Consider the following 17,725-nt stretch of genomic DNA (forward strand, 5'->3'; position numbering starts at 1 on the left):
CATAAGAAAACTGGTGACAACATCAGTGAGCAAACAATTGGCGAGCAAAAAAAAGGTTGGCTCGTTCATCAGACCATAGTATATATCTGGACAAGCATGCATGCTAATATGGTGGGCATTCTCCTCATTGCTAAGGTCAAAATTGTGACATTCAGCAACGTGAAAGATGGCGAGAGATATTTTGAATGAGGAGGATGGGTAGCATTGTATGTATGTGTTAAAAAGTGATAGAGGTCAAAATTTTATTTAAAAGGATTTTGAACAATATATTGTTATGTAAATTAAATTATACCGTCATAACATTTAAGGAGATAACGCTATAAAATCTTTACAATATCACCAAGGAATGACAATGGGTAACTGAAATCCGAAATCCGATGATTTTACTCCATTAGGTTACGGGCTTGGGTCAATCTTTAGATTTGTAGGTTTGTTAATGGGAAAAAAGTTCTACATGTTGGGTTTATGGGCACGGATTGTTCCTATAGTACAAAAACCCGTAAATCCATTTGTAGCGAAAATGGCCTCTCATGCCATATTTCAATATAATGTTTTGGTGATTGATATAGACAACACAACACTTGGACTAATATGATTATTAAGATGACCATTCTCAGGCTTTTAGGTTCAAGTGATGACAAAGAGAAGATAGACGTAGCTATGCCCGAAGGGCCGCCCCTACACAGCCCCTCTTCGGTCCAAAGGACAAGAATCGAAGAGACCGTGAAGAAATCCAAGTCGAAAAGATCAAAACAGAGACAATTTACTATCACCGGTTAAACCGACGATAGGAAAATTGTACTCACCGGTGCAATGGGCTCAGTGGAGACCAAGTCAGCAGAGTGCACCGGTTGAACCGACAACGGGAAAAATGAAGGCGTCGGTGCAATGGACCCAGAGGCTGAGGCTAGGGTTTAGCACCGGTTAAACCGACGATGCTCAAAATTGAGCGTCGGGGCAGTTGTCCAGAGACTCCATTTTCTGGGGGTTTTTGAGCTTGCACTCACCAGTTAAACCGACGGTGATTTCAAGAGCGTCGGTCGATTGATCAAGTAGCTGTTGGAATACTGTAATAGCTAGAAGAAGGGAATGTACACTCACCGGTTAAACCAGTGTTGACAAAACTGGATTGTCGGTTTAACCAGCGTTAAGAAATTTTGTCAGCCTTTCCCAACGGCTCTTTTAAGGTGTGTGGGCTATATATATCCCCAAGGCTGGGTCATTTGAGGTTGCTGGAGAGTGCTGGAGTTGTTGAAGCATACTACACTTGAAGAACACCTCCAACCACCATAGAAATTCATTGTACATCATAGAGGCTTAAGCACACTTGTGAGAGTGCTTAGTGCTTGTAATAGGGATTAGTTCTTGCGAGAGCTCCCTTGAGAGAAGTCTTGTTGCGGTAAGCATCTTGTGTACTCGTCGTGTGACCCTCCGACTTGGTGTGGAGAGGCAACGACACTTTGTGCGGGGAAGGAGACCCCTCTTGGTGAGAAGCTCTGATAGTGAAGACGGTGCCGTGGGTGACGCTTCGAGAGAGACGGTGGCGGTGGCCTTGTCTTGGTGACTTGGGGTCACTTAGCCTTTGCTTGCCGGGAGCCTTGGTGGCGAACGCAAGACGGTGATCAAGCGGAGAGACTCGGCATCACACTTGTTCGTGTTGGACAAGTGGCCGTGGACGTAGGGAGGGACTTGGTGTCCTAACCAAACCACGTTAAATCGTGTGTCTTGGTGTTCTTCACGGGAGTTTGCATATTCTCTCCCTTACTTCTTTACTTACCGTATTACATTTCCGCATTTACTCTATATTGCGTGCCTTTACTTTCCTAGTTAGTTTGATTAGGATTGGCTATAGGTTGCAAGTCTTTTAGGGGTAAATAGAGAGTAGCATAGATAAACCTTAGTCATAACTAGCATGTGTAGGACGTGTTAGGTTTATCTTATGCAAATAGATTGAGCCCTAGGATAGAAAGCAATTAGCGACCTTATTCACCCCCTCCCCCTCTAGGGTCGGACACCCCGGTGATCCTTACACCATTACCACTTGAAGTACTAAATTTGTTTGTAATTTTATTCCCTCTAGTACTTTATACAATAAATTATGAACTTGTTGCTCATTGTATAGTTATGTAAACTAAGCCTTATTGCTTAGATAAATGCATAGTTGATACTTAGAAGAATATGTAAGTATTGATCATTGACAAGCTTGTAATGTGCAACCAATGAATAAAGAAATGTTCTCTGTCATGATTGACCCATGAGTGTCCGTTAACCCGATGGGTATAGTTTGAGCAAAATTTTATACTTGTCACCGGTATGGGTTTTTAATGGATCTAAATAATTTTCGTGGGAATGATTTTGGGATGGCAAAATCCGCTGGGTTTGTACCCGGTGCCATTCCTAATCACCCCGTGGTCATGCAAGGACATATTTGGTAGTATTATAACAAATTGTTCCTGCTAAACCCGTGACACTACAGACAAAAAGTTACATGTGTAGTCGACGTGACCAAACATGAAATTGAAGACACTTCCCATTTTATTTCTAGGCGGTAATTTAGGTATTTTCGATGAGAGATATCTATTTGAACCATTTTTTACAGGGATTTTTTTCGAAAAAAAGAGGTCATTTAGGTATTGGATTTGATTTATCTATTTATACCATCAGAATAAAATATATGCCACGAGTTTAGATACTTAATTCCAAATCTTGGCTCGGGGGCTCGGCCAAATCTTGGGTTTTAGATTTAAGGCCCGGGGCTGTGGGATACGTGTCATTAATGACTTATTTTTTAAATTTTTTAGAAGATATGGAAGAAGACTGATTTGACCCTCAGCTTGATTATGTGATTCAACCTAAGGCTCGGCGGCTACTCCATAGGGAGTGCGAGTACATCGCGCACCATATAAAAGAAGATTTTGGGGCTTGAGCACCTCACAGCCTCGAAGCAACCAGAAGTACTTAGAAGACTACTTGAAGCACTCGATGGAAGACTCAGAAGCACTTGATGGGATGTTCAGAGCACTTGAAGACACCTTCTAAAGTACTCGATGCTTGCAGGACTCGACTACGAAGAGCTCATGGGCTTGTCAGACCTGGGGCAGCGGGCCTGCTCACAAGCGTAGAATGTTCTAGAATAAGAGATTGCGCATGGCATGTACCTTATCCTATTGTAACTACCGGAATAGGCGTAGAGCTAGTCAGAGTACAAAGAAACTACCCGACCCTGTTGAGGTAGGACTCTGTCAGTACTCGGCTAGGACTTTACATGTAACCATGTCCCCCCAGACTATATAAGGGTGAACAGGGAACCCCTCGAAATATACAATCTCATAACATCATCTAAGGCAATATAAACAACCACACAGGATGTAGGGTATTACGCACCTCGCGGCCCAAACCTGTCTAAACATCTGTGTTCCTTGCATCATCGGGTTCCAGAGCTAGTCGATCCCTTGCCTACAATTCTACTGCTTAGGGTATCTCTGAGCAGGCTTGGCGCCTAAACTCTGACACTTGCTTCAGTCGCTCTAAGACGGACCTGGAATCCACATAACCCGGATGAAGGGGTGTTGACGGTCTAATTTGACCCATTTTGACCGTCAACTCCGACATGAAAACCATACACAAAGGTGAAATTTATGGTAGCATAAGACTATTTATTAACAAATTCTACAAGTGTTGGTTTGAGAATGCATGCAGATGAAATTGAGCCTAAATTGAAGCTAGATGGCAGGTCATGATCCGAGGCACAAAAGTTCGACGAATCAAAGTGTGACACATGTCATCACATGGATCAAAGGGCCCACCAGAGCAAGACAACCAACGTTCTAGAAGCTCAGGCATGTGGCAAGACCAAAAGGACACACCAAGAAGCTTCTTGGCCAAAGGTGGTGGCCAGTGGTGGGGCCCATTGGTCGGCCGACCATAATGGTCGGCCGACTGGTGGGCCTAGCCACCAACCTCCAGCCTTGGCCACTAGGTTCCAAGAAGCTTCCTTAGGTTGGTTTGGGGTGCCTCACCTACTGGTTTTGCCGTGAGAAGGCCCTTGGCTCCTCCCTATAATTATGAGAGGGGGGCTAAAATAGGACACACACATCTCACACCCCTCCTCTCATCCTTCACTTGGAGCTTGGAGTTCTTCCTAGGAGCTTAGGTAGCCTAGGAGGTCACGGAGAAATAGGAGAGAGTGAGGAAAAGCCGGGGGAAGTGGCGGGCATGTCGGCACTCTTCTCTGCTTGTACCTCGACGGATGCTTATAAATCTATAAGTTCATAGTCTATAAGTGTTCGTGACTATCTCAGTTTCATAATCTCCTTTACAAGTTTGTGTTAGTAGTTTCATGTTGTTTATTGGATTGAGTGTCTACTAACATATAGTAGTTATCTCTAGTCTAAGATTCTTGATAGAGACGGATGTTCTTGGCCGAGACTAGAGCTAGTAAACAATAATGTAGGTGTGGTACCTAGGCTAGACTTTACCATTCGATTGTTGTCCTCCCACGGTTTGTAGAGGTAGCCTGCAGGTGGTGACAGCCCTGTTTAGTGCCATCGTAATCCTCTACGTTCGGTTGCATGCTAGAAGCCTTATGACGGAACTTCTGGTCTGACCAGGCGAAGCCGTCGCTCGACGTTTACAGCTGATTCTTAGTCTGATCATACCTTGATTCTGAGAAGTCCTCTCTACCCCTTTGATCCTGCCAGTGTTGTGTCCTTGGTTGAGCCTGAATCTTAGATATTGTACTCACGTTCCCTGGGATTTGATAACCCTTGGAATACTCTAAAGTGAAAGCTACAGCGGTATTCGTATGCTTGCGGATTCTTTCGTGAGGTTTTGTTACCTGTGGCCCACTTCCTGGTGTCGTTGCTATTAAACCCAGTAGTGACACTAGGAAGTGCCAATAAGGGGCCGCACCATGTCAACGACAATGCTATCCGCCTCCTTCAGGTTAAAGATTTCTTGATCCCTCCGGTCTATCACGGTTCAGCTTCTGGATGGAACACAGTTGTTCGGCGATCTTCTTATCAGCCCCCATCCAGTTGTTGCTCCACTACTAGAAAACGGGCCATGGGAACCGGTTGGAAATGGCCTTAGGCACCGGTTTTCCAACCGGTTCCCACCAACCGAGACCAATGGCCTCGCTTTAGGACACCGGGTATTTAACCCGGTGCCTTAGGCACCCATTGGTACCGGTTGGAAAGTCCAACCGGTACCAAAGAGGCTGCCACGCTGAAGCAAGGTGGCAGCCCCTTTGGTACCAGTTGGTCTTTCCAACCGGTACCAATGACATTTTCCCTTTTTTCTCAAATCCAGTTTTGTTTGTTATATTTATTACTATTTATTCTTTTATAATTGCTAAACGCACTCAAGCTCTACAGTACTATACGTTCATTGGTCGTTCGTGTTCGTTTTCAGAGAATATTTGAAACTAACTAAAAGTGAAATGCGAGCATATAATTAAGCTAATTAGATGAACTAATATATTTACAAATTTACAAACATCAAGACATAATGTTTAAAAATATTTACAAATGTACAAGTCATGTTTGTAGTCCAACTACTGGTCCCCTCAGGAGGTAGATGGAAGTCCTCTATGGATGTGACCGTTGTGGTAGAACTCGCCTCTAGGATCCAAGATCTCGTTCAAAATGAATCCGGAGAGCTGCTCGCACACGGCGTTGATCCGATCAGTAGAGTAACATTCATCTCCCAATTGAGACATCTATCATTTAGAAAAAAAAAGGATTAACATCATGTGCGTTAGTACAATTATGAAAATATACTAGTGAACGGTTTGGACGTACTCTCGTGTCTTCATCAATAACCTTCCCGCATGGAATCATGATGTGTAAGTAGTCGCATACGTAGTACCCGCACCAATCAGTTCCTTGTTGTTGTCTCGCACACATAAGGAGAAACAAATAAATTACTCAATTTAGAACAATTTGGGATTATATACTTAACTAGACAAATCTTTATGAATCAACAGAGAATTGAGTCAACCAAGGCTTACCCAAAGTTGTATGGTATGAATATATAGGATTTGTAATTTTGCCTAGTCAACGAATCGTACATGTTTTGGCACGTTTCCTTGTAATTTTCGTTGAGCAGTTTCTGGTTGACTAGCAAAGGAGACATGAAGCTGATCTGATGGTGCCATCCATGTTTTCGGCTTCTTTGGGTCTCCTGTCTAAATGATACAATAGAATTTTATAATGCACACATATAATTATGTTCTTGTTAACAAAAAGTATTAATGTAGAGGTAAGTGATACTTACAAAACTCAAATGGTGATGATAGCGGCGTCGAGGGCTTGTTGATGGTAAATGTGATATAAATTTTCGAAGTACACCCAGAAGTCCTCCTCACCGCGGAAGAAATCATGGTCACGATACTTGACTCCAAACATTGTCCCATGGTCCTTCGACATTCGCATGTACCATCTATGCAAATTGAACATCTGCGTGCCTAAACTTTTCTCCTCTTCCTCAGTGACAAAAGGTTTTCCATGTTGGAATGGAGTAAGAACGGGAGCGACAGGGATTTCCGCCTCCACTAGCCCCGTTGCCTCCTCTAGCGTTAATCCAGTTTCAGAAAGAAATATCGCGGCCTGTAGGTCCGCCTGGAGTTGTACGTCCGTCGGGTGTAGGAGTGGCAACCCTGGCACCCAGAGGGGCTCGAGTCCTTTTTGTTGTGTGCCAATCTGAGGAATGATCTTGCCACGTTTTTTCTTCAGATTTCTCACCTTGTGTGCTTTTGTCAGAGTACGATCATAGTCTGAGGGTAAGCTTTTCGGTTTTGGTGGGTTGTCTAGGTTTGCGAGAAGCTTTTTCCCTAGTTCTAGAGGTACCTTTTCCCTCGGTGGGGGGACTTTAGGCTTCAATTGTTCTTTTATATATTGAGAAGTCTCCTCTTCCAACTCCTCAGCAGTTTTCTCGTAGGTTAATTTTCTTTCGACTGTTTTTTGCTTCTTCTTTGAGGGTCCATCTGCTGGGAGGCCGGATGCTGTCTTTTTCTTTCCTTTTTTTGGGTCAGGAGGAGTTGGAGTACTCGTGGCCCTTTGCGCCAGCGGAGACTGTGGTGAAGGAGGTGGTTGTGGGGACGGCGGTGAGGGAGACCGCGGAGACGGGCGATCGGTCTGCACGGGAGCCGTTGTGCTTGCAATAAGTTTGATGTCGGCCTTGCGCCATAGAACGACCCCGTGCAGTGCGTCTCCCAATGTCTTCTCTCCATCCCCTCCAACGAAGTCGAGCTCAAGATCCTCATTGTTTCCAACTATCTGCTCGACTGTGACGGAGGTGTAGCCAGGGGGTATCGGCCTTCCATGAATTGTAGTAGAAGGATTTAGGGGCAGGGCTGACCCGTATGCGATATGAATGGATATATTTATTGCTCGCACATGAAGCTCGCATGGTGTCGGCATGGTGACATCGTCCACTGGATACCTCTGGTCATCTACCGCCGTTGGCTCAATCTGGGGTTGCTGTTCCGCTTGTACGTCGGGCGCCGCTGTGGATGCACAGCTGCTGCGTCGCTGAGAGACCGGGCTTATCACAACATCCGGGTGCGACCCAGCAGTGCCCCTTTGGCTCAGAGCTAGCTGCACTGCCTTATTGACCCTGGCGTCCATCTGAGATTCCAAGGACGCAACCTTCCTTGTCATCTCTTCTTGCATGGCACGAAGTTTCTCTTCCTGTTCGGCTTTGCTCTTTCGGTGAGTCTTGTAAGAGGAATCTCTGGCCCAAGCAACTTTCCATGGGACCACGCCGATGCCGCGGGCTCGTCCAAGGTGTTCTGGATTCTTTAATGCCCTTGTCAGCTCATCATTCTCCCTTTGAGGATGGAATGTTCCTTGTTGGGTCTCATCTATTGCAACGACTAGATCGCGGGACACTTCTTGCATATGCTCGGGCACGACCAAATTTCCATCCAACTGGTTTAGTGTCACGCCATTAGCAGATAACCACCACTTGGATCTATCCGGCCAATCCCAAGTCGTCGGCCTGATGCCTCTATCCATAAGGTCCTGCTCCATCTTCTGCCATTTTTTTATTGACTTCTTGTACCCGGCAGCCCCAAGGTGTTGGTTTTACTTCTTATTTGCTGCATTCGCCTTGGCCTGTTCGGATTTTTCTTGGACTTCCTCTGATAGTTTGTATTGTTTGAACTCCTCCCAGTATGTTTTAACCTGAGGAAGATCGTCCCAGTTCGGCTCCTTATCCTTCTTAATGTAATTGATGTACAACTTCTTCTTGAAAGTTGCAAAGGCAAGGGCCATCTTTTTCAAGGCACATTTCTTCACAAGTTCTTGGTCAACTCCTTCAGGAAGAGTGAACATATCCTTGAGTTCTGCCCATAGCATTTCCTTCTGATGTGCAGGCACGGCGTGTTGCTGTTCTTCGGGTTTGCTCGTTTTCCATAGTCTTGTGGTGATCGGAATTCTTGCCCGAACAATAACCCCACATTGGTTGACAAATTTTGTGCTAGCACCCTTTGGAGCACTTGGACAGCCCTCTGCGTCCACTTCTGTGACGACCTGCCTTTCCTCCATTTTCTTGGTTGGACGGCGTCTCCCTTTTGACTGGCTCAACGAAGTCGATGCGGAGGTCGACTAAATTACAGAAAAGAAATATTAATCGCAAAACTAATCTAACGAAGTCACCATGCATATAGTTTTAAGATTCGTACTGGAACATGCTGCTGTTGATTGGGCGGTGGCGCAAAGTCATCATCTTCTTCATCGGCATCTCCAGAAATATTCAGGAACGAATCAGCTGTCCGAGCATCTTCTTCAGCGATTGGTTGGGTGGTGTTGGCCCTCGTATCTTTGTTTATTGCATCCAACATGTATTGCTTGGCGACCTCATCATCACCGAAGGGGTCCATCCTTAACTGAAGCCGTAAAAATGTGTTAGAGTATGTGTCCATCCTTAAATGAGGCAGGAGAATTCAATTCTTTGAACGAATATGCGCGTTTGAGAAAGAGAGAGAGAAAGTGTGTGTGTGTGTGTGTGTGTGTATGTTAGAGGGACAGAGAAAGAGAGAGAGAGAGTTAGTGAGTGTGTGTGTGTGTGTGTGTCTGTGTGTGTTAGTGAGAGTGTGTGTTAGGGTGTGTTTGTGTGTGTGTTAGAGACTGTGTGTGTGTCTGTGTGTTAGAGAGAGTGTGTCTGTGTGTGTGTGCTAGTGAGAGAGAGAGTGTGTGTGTGTGTGTGTGTGTGTGTTAGAGTGTATTAGACATTGTGTGTGTGTGTTAGTGGGAATGTGTGTGTGTGTGTGTGTCATGGAACGGGGTCGAGGAACCGGGGTTGAGGGTTGAGGGTCGAGGTCTAGGGTTGAGGGTCGAGGTCGAGAGTCGAGGGACGGGGTTGAGAGTCGGGGTCGAGGGACGGCGAATGCGTGAGTGAGTTAGAGAGCAAATACGAACGGGTTCGAGCTCGAGAATTAATTTAAATCAATCTAAATTACAAATGCAATACATGTAATCAAGATTTGTACATAAAATTATTACTCGTCGTCGTTACTCGTCATTACTCGTCGTCGTCATTACTCATTGTCGTCATCATTACTCGTCGTCGTCATTACATTATGCAGTGAAATACATGTCGTCGTCGTTTAACCATTAAATACATGATTAAATAAAATCTTTGAATGACACAATTCTCTCTCTAAATTCTCTTCATTTCCTTCTATATATGAAATAACTAAATTCTAGATAATATCAAATAATGGCAAAAAAATAATGACTACATTCTCTCTAACTAAATTCTCTCCATTTCCTTCTCTAACTAAATTCTCTAACTAATGTATATAAATAAATTGAAGCCTTTGAATACAAGTACATCTAAATTACACATGTAAAGAAAAAGTAATAAAATTGACATGCATTGTCATTACCGGAGGGGCGGCGGAGGACGATCTAAATTACACATGTAAAGAAAAAGTAATAAAATGACTATCCATCATTATACATTATACATTGTAATAAAATTATACATGAAAATTCTCTAAATTCTCTTAAATTATACATGAAAATTCTCTAAAGTTCTCTAAAGTTATACATGAAAATTTTCTAAAATTATCTAAAATTCTCTTAAATTATACATTGTAATAAAAAAATATTAAGTCACTAAATTCTCTAAATTCTCACTAAATTCTCTATAAATTCTCTCTTATGTCTCTAAATTCTCTCTAATTTTGCATAAAAGAAAAATATTAATTTACTGTCTATAAAATTATACATGAAAATCATTATACATTATACATTGTAATAGTATAAAATTATAAAAAAATGAAAAAGGGGCGCGGCGTCGGCGGCCATGTCACTTACGTCGACGGCGGCGACGGGTCGGCGGCGGTCGAGTCGGAGGCGCAGGGGAGGGGGCCGCGGCATCGAGGCGGTGGCGCCGGCGCGCAGGGGACTCGGCGGCGGGGTGCAGGGGACGCGGCGGCGGCCGTGTGCAGGGCACGGGGTGGCGGCGTCGATGAGGAGGCGCGTAGGGGAGGAGGCGTCGACGAGGGGGCGCGTAGGGGAGGAGGCGTCGACGAGGGGGCGCGTAGGGGAGGAGGCGTCGACGAGGGGGCGCGTAGGGGAGGAGGCGTCGACGAGGGGGCGCGTAGGGGAGGAGGCGTCGACGAGGGGACGCGTAGGGGAGGAGGCGTCGACGAGGAGGCCGTGTGCAGGGGGCTGGGCGGCGGCGTCCATGACGAAGAGGCGTTGACGAGGAGGTGGCGCCGTCGATGTCGGCGGAGCGGTGGAGGGGGCCGGCGTCGAGGCGGCCGGGGAAGAGCCGGACCGAGGTGGCGGCGGGAAGGGGACGGGACAGCGGCGGCGCACCGAAGACGCGGGTCGGGCGGGGAGGGGCGGCGGAGGACGATCGGCAGAGTGTGGAGGAAGAAGAGAAGGGCCACGCCAATATATATAACACAAGGTTTCGGTACCGGGTGATAAAATCAACCGGTGCCTAAGAGGGCCTAAGGCATCGGTTGAAGTTCCAACCGGTACCTTAGGCACCACATAGGTACCAGTTATAAACACACCCGGTACCTTAAGACTCCAATGGGCGGAAAATGAAAAAGGCTTAAGGCACCGGTTGAAAAGCTAAAACCGGTACCTAAGACTTCTGAACCCTCTGTATTTTAGGTATTTTGCCGCCAAAAGGATTGAATTCAATGAGTATCCCAGTGGTAACCCGAAATATTCTGTGCGCCACAGCCCGGGTTCGAAACCCACGCCCACCCATTTTTTGAACGGGGTCTTTGGTACCTGTTGAATATTTCAACCGTTACCAATAGGTTATTCATCGGATTTGTTAAATGCCCAATAATTCTATTAATTGCTTAATCAAATAATTGCATTAAAAACTGATAATTTCCTAATAAATTTGTTAAATGCCGAATAATTTCATTAATTGCCAAATAAATAAGATAATTGCATTAAAAAAACTAATAATTGCCTAATAAATTTGTTAAATGCCCAATAATTTCATTAATTGCCAAATAAATAAGATAATTGCATAAAAAGTTTGATAATTGCCTAATAAATTTGTTAAGTGCCCAATAATTTCATTAATTGCCAAATAAATAAGATAATTGCATAAAAAGTCTGATAATTGCCTAATAAATTTGTTAAATGCCCAATAATTCTATTAATTACCTAATAAATCAGATAATTGCATAAAAATCTGATAATTACGTAATAAATTTGTTAAATATTCAATAATTTTATTAATTGCCTAATAAATTAAATAATTGCATAATAAATCATTTAATTGTCCAATAAATCAATTCATTGCAAAAGAAATCTAATAATGTTCAGAGAAAATATTACAAGACATAATCATTCAACTAAGGGAATATTATCGATGGTTTGCTTTACAATCGTCCCTTCATTATGATCATGACGTGCATACGGAGCCTCCTCTTTAGCTAAAAGAATACTTGTGTCAACCTCCACTGCGAACGGAGTCATATCTTCAACCTTATTGTATTCTTCTTCATCTGTGATATCGTCGACTCCCACAATTTTCCTTTTTCCTGCCAGAACAATATGGCGCTTTGGCTCATCTCCGGCACCTACAAAACTTGATTTATTCCTGGACTTGTCCTTTCTCGGTTTGCTAGACATGTCCTGCACATAGAAAACTTGAGTGACATCTTTAGCTAGGACGAATGGTTCGTCTCGATAGCCAAGCTCTTTCAGGTCTACCGTTGTCATTCCGTACTCGTTGATATCAACACCTTTTCCTGCGAGTTTAACCCATTGACAACGAAATAGAGGTATTTTCAACGGCCCATAGTCGAGTTCCCAGATCTCTTCAATGTAACCAAAATATGAGTTCATTTGGCCACTAGAGTCGGTGGCATCTATACGGACACCACTATTTTGATTGGTGCTCTTGTTATCTTGGGCTCTTGTATAAAATGTGTAACAATTAATTTCATATCCTTGGTACATCAAGATTGAATTTGCCGGACCCCTGGCCAGCCAAGCTAGCTGCTCATGAATTTGATCGTTAGCCATGACTTCCTTCTGCAACCAGGTGGCGAATGTATCGTTATGATGTTTTGTAATCCATGTCTCAGACTTCAAAGGGTATATGCTTCGCACAATTTGCATGTGCTCCTCCATGTATGGAGCCACCAAGGATGATTGTTGCAGAACTGTGAGATGTGCTTTGCTCAACGTGGCATGATCTGTGGCATTTACTGATTTTCTTCCAAGTGTGCCCTTTCCAATCAGCCGCCCCTCATGACGTGATACTGGAATCCCAATTGGGCAGAGTTCTTCCACATAGTCAACACAAAACTCAATGACCTCCTCTGTGACGTAACCCTTCGCAATGCTTCCTTCTGGACGAGCCCGATTACGAACATATTTCTTTAGGACTGCAAAGTATCATTCAAAAGGGAACATATTATGAAGGAAAACAAGACCGAGAATATCAATCTCTTTGACCAGGTGAACTAGAAGATGCGTCATAATATTGAAGAATGATGGAGGAAATATCATTTCAAGACTGACTAAACTTTGGACAACATCCTCTTGTAGCCTGCTTAAACTCGATGGATCGATTGCCTTCTGAGAAATTGTGTTGAGAAAGGCGCATAGCTTTATGATTGTTGCTCGAACATTAGCTGGTAGAATACCTCTAAGTGCAACTGGAATCAATTGCGTCATCAACATGTGACAGTCATGGGACTTTACGTGTGCGAATTTCTTCTCTTTCAAGTTCAGTAGCCTCTTTATATTCGAAGAGTAGCCTGATGGGATCTTGATACTGTTTAAACAGTCAAACATACTTTGCTTCTCTTCCTTACTAAGAGTGTAGCACGCAGGACCTAGATAATGACGTCCTTTATCCCTTTTTTCTGGATGTAGGGAGGCCCGTTGTTTCATACGTTGAAGATCTTGCCACGCTTCCAATGTATCCTTTGCCTTACCGTAGACACCAAGGAAACCTAGAAGGTTCACACAAAGATTTTTTGTTAGGTGCATCACATCAATTGCGTGGCGGACGTCTAAGACTTCCCAATAAGGTAACTCCCAAAAAATACTCTTCTTCTTCCACATAGGTGCACGTCCGTCATCACTCTGCACTGATTTGCTGTTGGGTCCTTTTCCGAATACTACTTTTATATCTTTGACCATTTCAAACACCATTTTCCCACAACGGTGCCTAGGCTTGGTACGATGATCTGCCTTTCCATCGTAGTGAGCATGCCTCCTCCTTAATGGGTGCTTGATCGGAAGAAATCGACGATGACCCATATACACGATCTTCCTACAGTGCTTGAGGTACATGCTGTCGGTTTCTTCTAAACAATGGGTGCATGCCCTATAACCCTTATTGGATTGTCCAGAGAGGTTACTTAGTGCTGTCCAATCGTTGGTGGTTACGAAAAACAATGCACGAAGGTTAAAATGATCCTCTGCATCTGCATCCCACATATGAACACCCTCCTCTTTCCACAACAATAGAAGATCCTCAATCAGTGGTTTCAGATACACATCTATATCGTTACTGGGTTGCTTCGGGCCGGGGATAAGCACCGGCATCATAATGAGTTTCCGCTTCATACACAACCAGGGAGGAATGTTGTATATACAGAGTGTCACATGCCAGGTACTATGGCCACTGCTCTGCTCACCGAAAGGATTCATGCCATCCGTACTTAAGCCGAATCTTATATTCCTCGCATCATTTGCAAATGTTGGGAATGTTCTGTCCACTTTTTTCCACTGCGACCCATCAGCGGGGTGTCTCAACATATTGTCTTGCTTATGTTCTTCTTTGTGCCATCGCATCAATTTAGCATTCGTTTTGTTCATGAACAAACGTTTCAGACGTGGTATTAGAGGAAAATACCACATCACCTTGGCAGGCACCCTCTTCTTGACACGCATCCCCTCAACGTCGCCCGGATCATCTCGAGGGATCTTATACCGGCATGCGTTGCATACAAGACATGAATCCAAATTTTCATACTCACCTCGATATAGGATGCAGTCATTAGGACAAGCATGTATCTTCTGTGCCTCTAATCCTAAAGGACAAACAACTTTTTTTGCCTCGTATGTTGTCTCCGGCAAGGTGTTACCCTCAGGGAGTAAGTTTTTTATAAGTTTCAGCAACTCCTCGAATCCCTTGTCAGACAAACCATTTGATGCCTTCCATTGCAATAATTCTAATGTGGTACCCAACTTCTTTTGGTCTTGTTTGCAATCAGGGTACAAGAATGTTCTGTAGTCCTCCAACATACGCTTCAGATCTCTCGATTCCTTTTCTGTTTCACAACCTTCCTCAGCTTCGCGCAGCATCTGACCAAGATCATCTTCTACAACGTATCCTTCAGTATCTTCTTCAGACTCACCCATTGCAGTGTCATTGAAAAAGAAATTATAATTGGCTGCAAAGTCAGGAATCTTGTCCTCTTCTTTTACATTATTATCCAGCACAATTCCTCTTTCGCCATGCTTGGTCCAAACATAGTAGTTCGGCATGAAACCACTATTGAACAAGTGACTATGGATGGTTCTTGATGATGAGTAATCCTTCTCATTCTTACAGAATTTGCATGGACAACGAACGAAACCGCCATACTTGTGTTTCTCGGCCGCTTCTATGAATTCATGCACGCCATCCAAGAACTCCTTTGAACGTCGGTCGGCCATGTACATCCATTGCCGACTCATCTGGGTCCACAATACATTTATATACATCATTGTACTGTACAAATAGTTCATTCATACTACCAATTTATAACAATACATTTATATAATTGATAATGCATATAACTATAATAAATAGATACTATTCACTTATCAAATAAATGGATAAAACATATAAATACAATAGTTTGATAGTATTCAAATATCAAATAAATTGATAACGCATATAACTACAATAAGATGCTACAAATAAAAATAATTATCACATGTATAAACTAAATCAAGTAATAACTGTTTCTAAAAATTAATTGCTAAGTTATAAAGAAAAATAACTAACATTTTTTTCAAAAAAAACAAAAATTCTCCTCCCCTCACCTCACTCAGCTGCCATGAACAGTGAGTTCACGGCAGCTTGAGGGGGAGGGGCTGGGTTATTTATAGTCTCGGGCCAAATGCACCGGTTGGTTTCAATGACCCGGTGCTAAATTTTGTTCAATAGCACCGGGTCAAGGCACCAACCGGTGCCTTAGGCCCGAGCTCCTGGCAGCTGCCACGTTTCATCACCATAGGAACCGGTTATTACCATCAACCGGTGCCTATAGCGCCGCCTTCATTTGGTACCGGGTGGTGGTTCAAACCGGTGACTATGCTGACGCATTGGAACCGGTTGGAACTACCACCCGGTTCTAATTGTCCTCCACTAGGTTGGTCCAAGGCCAAAGGTACCAGCTACTGTTGCAGCCGGTATCGATGGGTATTGGTACTTTTGGCCTGGACCGATGACCCATTTTCAGTAGTGCTCAATGGTCTTCTTGTACTCTTCGAGATCCAACTCGGACTGACGCAATTCCATGCAATCTCATAGAGCTTGATCCCTTTCGCCTGCAGAGCGGTCACAAGGCATAAAACAACAAAAATAGTACAAGTACTATGTAGAACATCCAAAAAGATGCACACTCTCGACTGGAGCAAGTTCTTCCTGGTATTGGCTGGAGGAACTCGTGGTACCCTCTCGAGCCGCAACCAACTGCTCCACGAGTTCAGCAATCAGACCATCTTTTTCCTCAAGCTCCTGCTCAAGCGCAGGAACCAGCTGGAGTCGTTCAGACTTCACAGCCAGGATGGATGACTTGACCCGAGAATGCAGGGCATTTTCTGCACATCCTAGACAAGAAAGCTCATAATGAGTACATTCGTAAAGACAATAAGGCCCTGTTTAGATCCGATGGGTTGTAAACGCAAAAAAAAATTTACAAAGGAATCTAGATAATTTGAAGTACTAAATAATTTGAAGTACTAAATGAAGTCTATTTGTAAAATTTTTTGCACAGATAGATTGTAAATCGCGAGACGAATCTAATGATGCTAATTAATCCATGATTAATCAATAATTAGTGGATGGTTACTGTAGCATCACTGTTGCAAATTATGAATTAAGTAGGCTCATTAGATTCGTCTCGCGATTTACAGCCCAACCATATAAAAAGTTTTGTAAATAAACTTCATTTAGTACTTTAAATTAGTAAGATTCTTTTGTATTTTTTTGTGTTTACGACTTTTTTGCGTTTACGAGTGGTAACTAAATAGAGCCTAATATGATTACATGTCATAAGGAAAAGCATCACCTTGTGATGATTATACACGCACTTCAACGAGTCCAGCATCTTTTTACAGCGCTGCTCCTCCAAGATATCATCATTGATGAACCCAGTAGGGACCTCATCTGACACCTCAAGATGAGCCGCCCCGTGGGCTCCGGTTCCGAGTGGCTGAGCCTCTGACTCCGGTGGCGACGTGCCTTGACAAGGCGACTGCTCTGTTACCGCCGCAGGTGCACCACCTTCCACTCCCTCTTCACTGCGCCGTGTTTGGTTTTTTACCGGCACGATTCCCGAGAAGAGAATATCGCATGCATGGAGTACTAAATGAAGTTTATTTGCAAAAAAATTTCGGGGATGAGTGTAACTTTCCGAGACGAATCTAATGACGGCAATTAATCGATGATTTGCTACAGTGATGCTACAGTAACCATTCTCAAATCACGCGGTCAAATGCCTCATTAGATTCGTCTCGCGATTTACACGGGGGTTGTGGAGGTGGTTTTGTAATTAGACTTCGTTTACTACTCTAAATTAGTGGTCAAAATTGCTACAGTAATTTCGTGCATTTTAACCAAACACGGCCCTGGTGTGGATGTATCAGAAGGAAGTCAGGAACAAGATGGGAAGTCACGACCAGAGCAGGCATCTCCGTGTCGAGCACCGAAAAATTCACTCTGTTCGCTGGGCTGGAATTGGAGCTGGTGGCTTGAATGGTGTGAGAGAAAAATACTGTTGGCTGGCTGGTGGCTGGAAACTAGTGTTGAAACAGTGTGAAAGGAAAACACTGTTGAGCTAGCCGAACAGAGTGAATGCCGGGTGTCACTCGCTGCACTGGGCCCTACGACAAAGCAGTTGATGGCATCACCACCGGCTGCAGCGGCAGCAGGGTCGGATCTGTGACACTCCTGCAAAGTGCAAAATCAGAGAGAGCCAATGGTTCACCTGGAAACATCAACT

Source organism: Panicum virgatum, chromosome 3N (genome assembly GCF_016808335.1).
Source record: "Panicum virgatum strain AP13 chromosome 3N, P.virgatum_v5, whole genome shotgun sequence".
Taxonomy (NCBI): domain Eukaryota; kingdom Viridiplantae; phylum Streptophyta; class Magnoliopsida; order Poales; family Poaceae; genus Panicum; species Panicum virgatum.